Here is a 10162-nt window from a genome sequence, read left to right on the forward strand (position 1 = left end):
ACATCTGTAAATGAGAACAACCTTTGCCCCTCCTTACAAAGGAAAAATAATTGGCCACTTATGACGATCTGTGTATAATGGTAGCCCTTTATATCTGTGGTTAACTTCATTGGGGGAAGCTTGGTTAACAGATTGTAGGAATCTGTCATTTGTACTCATTATAGGGATCTCAAGAGAAGGGAAAGAAATGTAAATAGATATTAAGTTAACAACTAGCAGTCTGTTCTAAAAACGTAAGCAGAGTTTGTCTTAATCAGGTATGGTAAGACACCCAGACATGAAAATGATGATCATGAGAAGTTTGTACTCACAGAGCTCTGGAAACAGGAGGCAGGGCACGCCTCTCGGCCAAAGGGGGAGCACCGGGGTCAGCCAGGAGGCAGAAGGGAGCATGGCCCAGAGCCGTTACTGGGGTTTCGCTGGAAGGAATGGGTGAGGCAGGGCAAGCTTAGGATTGGATGGTTTGAATAATTTTGGTGGGCTCTGGGTTATAGAGACAGCCTTTAGTTGTCTGGTACCTGGCTCTGGGGTGATTTGGGGCAGGGGAAATATTGGCATGAGGTGTGAGAGTTATTTGATAAAAGATGGGCTCTGGATTGGTTGGCTTGTATATCAAAGGTTTGCTTACAAAGGGGTGTTTGGTCTCTAGGAATTTGCTAGCCCTGGGAAGCGCAGTCTATCCAGGGCCAAGGCTTCAAATGCCCAAACATTTTTAATTTTATTTTTTGGTTAATCCTCCCCTGAGGACATTTTCCCCCCCCCGTGATTTCTATAGAGTAGAAGGGAGGGAGGGAGGGAGGGAGAGAGAGAGAAACATTGATGTGAGAGAGACACATTGATTGGTTGCCTCCCAATATTGATCTTGGAGTTTTTAGTTTTCTGTTGTGTAATTTGCTCAGATAATAGAAATGCTTTATGTCAACTGAATAGTCTTCCTTGAGAGTCTGTTATTTTTTGGTGCTATTGAAACAAACACACAAAGTTCCTCACTTCTGAAAGAGAGATATTGTCAGATGACGATGGTGGTGGTGGTGGTGTTGTGATACCTTCTGCTCTGCTTATTTACAAATATTTCATTGTTCAAGAAAAATGTCCAACCACTCTAAGTTTTGCCTTTCATATTATCCAAGATTTTAAAAATTGTTATACACAGTTTTGTAAAGCTATAATAAGAGACATTTATATACATAATTTTGTGGGAGGGCAGGGGTGAGAAATATTTTAGTTTATTTATGTGATAGAATAATGTACATCTATTAATTAAAAATTTGAAAGAATATTTGATGTCATAGGGAAATGCTCATGTATCAATAAATTAAAAAGCAGATTACAAAATAGTATCTCTAGTGTAATTCAATGTTTAAAAAAACATAGGTGGATTATAGACATTCATATCATAGTTTGGACATAGGTGATTGCAGGTGGTTTTAAAACATTATTTGTGGTTTCTGTATTTTTCAAATTTTCTATAATGTCTATGATGTAGTTTTTTATTTCAGATTAGAAAAAATAAAACAAAATAAAAAAGGGAAAAAAATTGCATCATTACTCTTGTTAGCCGAGAGCCAAGCTCCAACTACTCCTTGTTCTCGAGCACCTGTGCTTCTGTCTGGAGCGAGTGTTCAGTCTCCTCTGAAACTCTTTTGATGTTTCCTTCCCCTAAAATTCTGAAGAAAGCTCGCAAGTTATTATTTTTTGCACTTGAATCTTATTTGGCACTTCCTAGATGCTGTTTGGTAGTCCCCCAAATTCTATTCCCTTCCTTTATAAAAGGAAAGATGCTGAAAATAACTGGGTATGGCCCTAGCTGGTTTGACTCAGTGGCTAGAGCGTCAGCCTGCGGACTGAAGGGTCCTAGGTTTGATTCTGGTCAAGGGCACATGTCCAGGTTGTGCAGTAGGCAGCCAATCAATGATGCTCTCTCATCATTGATGTTTCTATCTCCCTTCCTTTCTGAAATCAATAAAAAGATATTTTAAAAATAACTAAGTATGTGTAGCAATCTCTTTGCTTTTATTGCTCAACTGATATGAGAGCTGTTGTGTTTATCAAGCTTACAATATGGAAAGAACTATCGATAAAAAAGAGCAGGTAGAAAAAAAAGAAAGAAAGGAAAGAAGGAAGGAAATAAAATAGAGAAAGCAGCTCAACTCTCCTGAGTGACTAATGAACAGATAAAGTGTTGCTTCAGTAGTTGTTAACCCTTCATGATGGATAGAACATACTATGTCCAGGTGAACATGACTGACAGACACAATAACTCTCAACACACTGATTTTTAAGAGGTTTCCTCTGTTTAAAATACCCTTCCCAACCAGGAGCAATTGTAACGCGTACTTCACTGGATGGATTAGAAGGACCTTGAGATTTGTCCCTGTTTTCAAAGAGCATGATACAGTCTTGCCTCAGAATTGTTATGAAATGGTTATGCATTATACTCAATAGAGGAGCCTACTCTTTATTCTGGAATTGTTGCTTATTGTAATAAATTAGCCAGTCATTCCATTTTGTCATCAGCAAGTGGTGCAGGGCTGGGACCACAGAAGGGCTAAATACTTACAGAATGACCGGCTGACTGAATGAATAATGTGGGTTCACTTCAAAGGACTCTTTTCTGGTCATCATCTTTGCTCTCCTGCTCACACACAACACTCCACATGTGGCCAGTCATCTACTGTACTTCCAGGCTGGGATAGGGTAATTATGTGCTTCAAATGATGGGTCAAAACACACCTGCTATCAATAAGCTCTGGAACAGGGGGGCAGCAAAGGGCTTTCTCTGCAGGAGCAGGACTGGAAGGGAATCTAGCAAGCTCCCGGGGCAGGCTTGGGATAATAGCTACATTGCCTGAACATCAAGAAAAACGCCTGCGGGGAGGGGGGGAAGGGGGTGGGGCAGGGAGAATGGGGAGTGGAGGGGCAGGGGAGAATTTCATGACGTGGGATTTCTTGTGATTGACCCAGAGCTATGTAGTGATTTCATCCTTCCAGAACACAGTACTCACTCCTTTGCTGCACTGACAACAGAGCATACCACTTCCTGAGGAGTTCTGTGGGAAGGAGAGGGAACAGGCAGCTTCATTTATGATAACTTTGAACACACAACATAGATCAGACTTCCTCAAAAACTACTCACTGGAGCCCTGGCTGGTGTGGCTCAGTTGGTTGAGCGTTGTCCCAGGCGCTTAGAGGTTGCCTATTCAATTCTCCGTCAGGGCACATGCACCGGTTGCGGGCTCACGCACAGGAGGCAGCCGACTGATGTTTCTCTATCATCAATGTTTCTCTCTCTCTCCCTCCCCCCTCTCCCTAAAATCACCATCATCAACAACAAAAACCACTACTCACTGGAAACAACCCAACTGGCCATTAACTGACGAATGGATAAACAAAATGTAGTATATCCATATAGTGAAATATTACTCAGCAATAAAAAGGAACGAAGCACTGATTCTTGCTAAACATGGATGAACCTTGAGAACATTATGCTATAAGAAAGAAGCCAGACACAAAACACCACATATTATATGATTCCATTTATATGAATTATCCAGAGTAGGCAAATCTAGAGAGACAGAAAATAGATTAGTGGTTGCCAGGGGCTGTGGGGGAGGGAAAAATGGGAAGTGACCGCTAACAGATCAAGGGGTTCTTTTTGGGGTGATAAAAATGTTCTGGCATTAGACAGTGGTGATAGTTGCACAACCGTATACAAAAACCATTAAACTGTACACTTTAAATGGTAAATTTTATAGTACATGAATTTCTCAGTTTTTAAAAGAAAATAATACTTAAAAAAATCAATATCATTCACCATCACCATGAGTTTCCCTTTGTAGTTTTTTAAATAACTAAATGCTACCATGACTTTCAACATTCAGCATTTCATATAACATGGTCATAGCAGCAGATTTAAGAAGTTGATGGAAAATGTAGGTTTTACAGGTTTCCTGCCATTGAAATTTAAGGGCACAGTTTAGAGTTCAGATTCAAGTTGGATGGTCTAGCCAGATGACTTTAGAAGCTGACAACATGTGCATTTCCCCCTAGCAATTGTGATATTTCTTCCAGTAGAGGTGATTGTCTCTTTAGACTACCAGTTATTGAAAGAGAAAAACATATTTTCTGCATCTCTCGTGTTCCCCATATCTGCCTATGTTCCATACGTAGGACATGTAGACACACGTCTTCCCTAATTATTGGAGAAAAAAAGTGCAGCCCCACAAAATCCAATACTGTTTTATCTACTTAATTATTTTTAAATAGATGGAAGCAAATGATATTTTCACCTCCCTTCAAAAGACCAGGGCCCAGGAATTAATATTAAATGAAGTTAAGGAAGCACACAGTCCAGTTACGAGGAACTTTTTTGCTTTTATATTCTTTGATGGGGCTCATATCCATACTTTAACTTTCTCCTCATCTTTCTACTTTTTGCTACTTTTCTCTGCGTCTGTGTATGAGATCCTCTTATTTCAGGACTCTCACAGGGATGTCAAGTTCACGATCGAGGTTAGCAGAAAGCCTCAGTTCCTCACCACATGGATCTCTCCACAGGTCTGCTTGGGTGTCCTCCCAACATGGCAGCTGGCTCCACCAGAGCAAGTGACTCGAGAGCACAATGCGTAGGCTGCAATGTCGTTTACGACCCAGCCTTAAAGCCACATTCCATCATCTCCACAGTATCCTATCGGTCATGCAGGTCAGCCCCTGGTGTGGGAGGGGGCTACACAAGGGTGTGACTATCAGGAATGGAATCATTGTGGGGCCATCTTGGAGGTTGGCTACCACATAAGCCACAAGATAAAGGGCAGTTTCATTTGAATTAAGCTGGGATTTCCCTCTACATCTCCCAACGCAAACCCAAAATCCTTAAAAGAGGCGCATTGTGCCTGTCTGTAGAAGATCCAGGGGAATGAGCAGAGATTAGATAGAGAGGAAAAGCCCCTAGGGATAGTTGAAAGATTGAGACTCACCCACTAGAAAAAAGGAAAAGGCTTGATTGAAGTCTATTAACCAGGAAGGGGCTGGAAGAGAGAATGCAGGAGAATTACAGGAGAATAGAGTACAGCTCCTGTTTTAAAGCCAGAAAGTTATAGAAATGTGCAAAGCCACTCGCTGATGAGTCCCAGTCCCCTGGGTGGTCCATAATGAGAATGTACACAACACCTTCTGATGTGAGGCTGAAAAGTTCAACATGGTTCTTCCAAACTGCTCCTCGGCAGTCTCCCTAGGTTTGAAACTGATCTGAAGGTGCCCCACACAGCTTCTCAAATTCCCAGGAGTCCTGGTCCCAGGTGGCCTTGTTAGATAAAGCAGATAAAGGATCTGGGCAGCTCATTCTGCAGCTATTTTCTTTCTCTGTTGTTTTGGTTGGTAGGATTGGTCCTGAGGTTTCCAGGGTAGGGCTATCTCACTAGGCCAAACCATGTCCAAGGATCTAGCTCAGATTTGGGACAGGGCTGATCTTCCTCTTCCACACAGTTGTGGCTTTGAGAGACCGGAGTTGTCACAGGGAGGCATGTGCATGCGTGTGTGTGTGTGTGTGTGTGTGTGTGTGTGTGTGTGTGTGTTGGGCCCCTAATACTCCAGTTGTTGTTTCTAGTCTGGATATTATAGAGGACTTATTGCTTACTGAACTATACCATGGTTTTGTGTTTATATTTAGTATAAATATAGCTGATCCAAATGACTTGTGTTGGGAGCACGAATGCAATGTTCAGGAAGAAAATTAGAAAAAATTAAAAAACCCGTCCCTTCTCCAAATTCTTGGACTTTTCTGGCCCTGTGATTCCAAGTTATGTTCACATGTGCCTTCTCTGTCCCCAGAACCAAGAGGGAGGTGTTTGTGCCACAGGCAGCTGCTCAGTGCCTCTCCAGGGCAGTGGCTGAATCTCTTTATGCTGTGCTTTGGGATGAGTGTGTCTGGTCCTGAACTGGAAGACTGAAGAGCCCCACACTGATCATAGAAAGTCTTGGGTTTGAGTCCTGGTTCTGTCTCCAGCCAGCTCTGCAAACTTGAGCAGGCCTCTCAGCTTCTCTGAACCTCAGTTTTGTCATCTGAATCAGAGGTGATAAGACCTGTCCTGCCCATCTCACAGGCTGGTGGGGAGGACTGACTGGGAAGGAAGGTGAAAGTGGGATAGGTGTGTATGGTATTATTTTTTATCAGATATAAGTGAACAAGCATATATCAAGCTATCAAGCCATGAAGGGTGCAGCCGCCTGCTGCCTGTCACTGAGCCTTGCCCATCTGATTAGAATGGGTGCTTGTCAGTGTCCTCCACCTGTCATAATAATGGCTCCACATCACAGGGCGTCTGGCAGGGCTGGGGCCAGGTTTTACAGGCTTGTACAATTTGGGGATACTCTCCTTAGGAAAAGAATGTGAACACGTGGCTTGGGCTCTCCAAGGTCTTGGAAAAGGCCCACGAAGTGGAAGACACTGAAGCTTCTTCAGCTTCAAGATAATTCTGCCTCTGGCTTCCGGATTTGAGGCACCTCTGGGGTCTGAGCATCTCTGGAAGCAGGCTAAGATTCAAGCAACCTTTCTCTGACTATATCTTCTGGATTGGAAATTTTCAGACACCATCCCCCCCCCCCCCCCGGCCCCCAGATATTGAAGCTGGATCCCACCATGATATACTCTCTGAGCAGCCTCTGCTTGGATGTTCCTTGATTCACTCAGGGCCAGCTCTTCCTCTGAAAATGATCTCTACCCCAGAGGTCCTTGCAAGGCCTTAAGCAAAGCCCTTAATTCAAGGTGGAAGAAATATGGCCCAGAGATGGGCGGTGACTGACTTGAGGTCTGTTAATGGCAGAACTTAAAGAGGAAGCTGGAGCTCCTAAGTCCCGTGTAGATTCTCTTTCCACCATGACTCCTTGAATACAAGTCTTCTGGAAATTATTCCCGAGTGAACTTCATTGTCCATCAGGAATCTGCTGTCAGTGAACCTGTTGAGTAGTCATTTATGCTTTCAAGTGGGGAGAGGCATGTTTGTTCACCACTGGCAGAATGGGTTGGCCTTTGACATGGACTGTTGTGGCTTCTTCCTGGCTCTCCCAGGGCACTGGCAGCACTAAGAAGAGGTCAGGCCTAAACAGCTCCCTCACCTCAGACTTGGCCAGAAACTTTGCACCCTACACACCACCAGGAGGTCCCCAGACTCCAGTGCCTACTCCACAGTTCCTGCTCATGCTATCCGCCTTCTCCCAAGAAACTGACCCTCAAGCTCACCTTGCCTCAGAAGTCAACCTTTGGTTCCTGCTGGCTCACATACCCCCATTAGGTACCAGCCCCAGGTGCCCACACACCTGCCCCTGTGCCCAGCTAGAGCACTGATTTAGCCAAGACAGAAATCCTAAAGGTCCATCCAGAACCCCTACACTGAGGGCGTACAATAAAGTGGGGTGAGTGTGTGCCTGTGTGTGTGTGTAAGGAGCCCACTGTCCCTTGGACACGTTTACCTCTGATCCAGTCCATCCCAATGACCCTAGAATGAAGGAAAGTCAGGAACCTAAAGCCACATTTGCTGTCACTCAGGGCTGGGCCCAGGGCTGACACTCAGACACTAATGAATGGCTTCAGTTTTTTTTTTTTTTTTTTAAACTAGTAAACATTTAGTTGGTCTCATCAGCAGCTCCAGCACAAGATATGCTGAAAGGGAGGCAAAATCAAAATACACAGAGGTGTGGGGGCCATTGAGGAGGTCCCCAAAGTCACTGACCCCACTCCACAGTGGCCCAGTAGAATGAGGCTTGGGCTGATTGAATGTGAAGAGGGAAAGGGATGCATGATCAGGGAAATACAGGCGCTGGCTCATATCTGTGACTATAGGAAGGAAAAGGGAGAGCAGGAGACTTCCTGCACATAAGGGCTCGAACTACACATTCAAGTTTTCAACCTCACTATGTAGAGCAGCGGTTCTCAACCTGTGGGTCGCGACCCCTTTGATAGTCGAACAACCCTTTCACAGGGGTCACCTAAGACCATCCCGCATATCAGATATTTACATTATGATTCATAACAGTAGCAACGTTACAGCTATGAAGTAGCAACGAAAATAATATTATGATTGGGTCACAACATGAGGAACTGTATTTAAAGGGCCAGAAGGTTGAGAACCACTGATGTAGAGGGAAACAGATGAGCCTCTTTTGGACTTTTTGTAGTAGGAACCCCTCCCAAATGGTCTTCTGTCTCTCTGTTCTACCATCTTCATTCTGTATTTCAAGTTCTGCCGTTCAAACCTAAGTTCTGAATTCTAAGTTCTGCCTTCTGGGTTCCTGGTTCTGGGTTCTTGTTCCTGTTCCATTCTGTTTCCTGCCCTAGAATCTTTGCTGCTCTGTTTCCCAGCCTTTCTGGGTGAATTAATTGGACCTTTTGCTGACTTTGCCAACTTGAAGGTTTCCCTTTATTTCTTGTGGCAGTTCTAGGCCTTTCCTCAGCAGGAGAGACTTGGTTCAGAATGTCCGGCCAGTGGGCCGCCCAGTGGCGAAGAGGGAATTCCTGAGAGCCTGGCTTGGTTTAACTTCTTCCCTTCCCACCCCACTTCTAACCACTAGACATACTATCTTTTGTGCAACCAAACCTAAACTGAGGATTTCCGTAGTGATAATTGGCCTTGAGATTGAGGAATCTGAGGGGAAAATGTGAGAAGACATAAAGGTTGCTGTTCCCCATTCAGAGAAAATGAGTACAGGGGAAAGGAGTGGGCGGGGACGGTGGGAAGCATCTGGGCAGAGCTGAAGTCCTCGGAACTCTCTCATCCTTCAGCTTCCCGTGGTCTGAGCTGAGCACTAACCCCCAGAGTCCTCCCAGATCTGAGAGAAAACCAAGACAGGTTAGGAAGACTCACTCTAGGAGGCCCGTGGCCACCTTCACACTCAGGACCTCCATTAGTCTGGTTACAGGTAAGGTGGGTTCCCCCCAGCCTTGCCTTGACTTTCCCTGTGTCTCCAAGGCCAGAGGATGAAGGCAGGAGAATGAGAACAAAGGTTTGTGAAGTGTTGGCCAATGGTCACCTACCCATCACCCATAGATTTGATTAAACCAGGTGACCATTCTTCTCATCCTCCTCCTCCTGCCCTGGATTCAGCCTTTCAGCCACAGTAAATTTCCACCTTTAAACAGGCCTGTTTGGAGATTTGTAAAAGTCTACTTGCCCCCACCAATCTTTCTTGAACTTTTCTAAGGTATTGTCAAGCAAAACTGTAAAATATTTTGAAATGGTCAAAGATCCTTGGATACCCTTTCAACAGGATGTCAGGGATTGTCTACACTGTTATCCAGATGAGAGGACCCTTCCTGAGTTATCCGATTCTATAGGGATCTGTGGCCTTTATTGTCATTGACGATGCTGCATCTCTGTAGAGACAGAAGTTAACTTAGGGCAGGCTGATGCTGATGCTGATGCTTATAGGAATGCAAATGAAGATGCCAGTTCCGCATCTTTCCTACCACATCTCTGACTGCCTACATATGTGTCTGTGCTTTGTTTTTTCTTTATTGATTTCAGAGAGGAAGGAAGAGGGAGAAGAGATAGAAACATCAATGGTGAGAGAGAATCATTGATCAGCTGCCTCCTGCACACCCCGCACTGGGGATTGAGTCCGAAACCTGGGCATGTGCTCTGACCAGGAATTGAACTGTGACCTCTGGGCTCATAGGTTGATGCTCAACCACTGCACCGCACCAGCCAGGCTATGTGTCTGTGTTTTGGATTCTCCTGTGAATTGGCTATAATATCTTACTGGTTCCCTCATGAATTAATGAGTTAAATGAAGTCAAAGACACATGTTCATTTTATATTTGCATAAGAGTTATGATTTTACTTTTTTTAAAAATTTATCTTTAACAGTTTTAAATATCTGTCTTGTGTTTAAGCTGAAGGAATGGAGAGAGGGAGAAGAGGAAAGGAAAGGAGAGGAGAGCAGGGAGGTAGGCAGGATAGAAGAAGTGGGAAAAGAGAAAAAGAAAAGAAAGGAAAAGCCAAGAGGGGAGAGATCATGGGTAGAAGTGGGCAGGAGAAAGAGGGGAGGGAAGAGCAACATGACCAAGGAGGAAGCAAAGAAAAGAATCTTCTTGTCCCACAAGTACAAATGCTCTCCCTCCGCTTGAAGGAAAAGCCTTTATTTTGAGCCAGCTGTGAGAGGCCTCTTG

Source organism: Myotis nattereri (assembly GCF_964212035.1).
Source record: "Myotis nattereri genome assembly, chromosome: 10".
Lineage (NCBI taxonomy): Eukaryota > Metazoa > Chordata > Mammalia > Chiroptera > Vespertilionidae > Myotis > Myotis nattereri.